Here is a 1,219-nt window from a genome sequence, read left to right on the forward strand (position 1 = left end):
AAAAAAAAGAAAAGGAAAGACTGGCACACAAGGGGAGTCATGGTGGAATAATAATTTTAGAATTTTTCTTTAAAATTGGCACCTAGTAAGCTAAGTCTTGAAGGACTACAAAAATTTAATGGTTTAAGGAGCTCAAATGTTTGTTGAATAACTTGCCTTCAAAATTTTGTAAACTAGTGAGGGACTGTGTTAAGGAAAAAATCTGTCTTCCTGGGTCCACAAGGGGCATGGTTTCCAAGACAAGAACTTCCCGGCACCATGCCTCCATCCACCTTCCCATCTGGGAACCTACATTTCTTTGTCTAACTTTCCCATATACAGCCTAAGTAAAATTTCAGGTGTGCTCCTTTGTTTAAAAAGCCTGCAAAAAGCTCTGGGAGGAAGGGCCTCTGTTCTGGGCCGGATAGCCAATCCAGCATCAGAGTCCAAGATCAATCACTCCAGAGGAAGTTTGAAAGAACTGCTCTCATTGGACAAGAACATGAATGGGGTGGGATTCAAAATTAAAACTCCACTGAACTTACCCTCTCTACCTGTGCAGATATCCCCTTCAGATTCCCCTCCCACAGCAGTGTGGGAGCTCACTCTCTTCTCTCACTCTGCCTAATAAATTGCTTTCTGCTAAACTCTTTTGGTCCAATATTTACTTGAGTAGTAAGCCCACTGTGCCACCAGGGTTTTATTCCCATTCCTGGGGCAAGTGACCCCAAGAACCTGGGACACCCAGTTACATCTTTGGTGAGCCAGCCAGGAGAAGACTTCAGAGCAGTGAGTGTATTGGACCCCCTGTGGCTTGCTGAAATCTGTCCTATTTGCTTCTCTTAAATCTGGTAAGAAGAAACGCGAGGTCTTCTTACCAGAGGGAGGGAGCCGCAGGAGGGGCCCAGTGCATGCATGTGGCCGTGGTGGACAGCGACACTGCCTGGAGGGGGTGGGGGAAGGCATGGTGTTGGTGCCCGGTCCCCGGCCTGGTACTGGCAGCCCAGGGACACATGACTGCAGTGCCCTCAGGCTTGCATCTATAGGACCTCCTGCAATAACAAGGCACAGGGCCAGTTCCCTTCTTCCGAAGTGCTAGGTTAAGTCCTAAAGGAGTTAGAGTTTTATCGGTGGGTATTGGGGGCTATAGAACATTGTGTTTTCTTTGTCACTCACAAATTTCCCAATCCCACTACATAGTGCCAGAATCTAATGATGTACAATCTGTCTTACCTAGGAT

The sequence above is a fragment of the Sapajus apella genome, unplaced genomic scaffold (genome assembly GCF_009761245.1).
Source record: "Sapajus apella isolate SASKATOON/1434 unplaced genomic scaffold, GSC_monkey_1.0 scaffold11, whole genome shotgun sequence".
NCBI classification, from domain to species: Eukaryota; Metazoa; Chordata; class Mammalia; order Primates; family Cebidae; genus Sapajus; species Sapajus apella.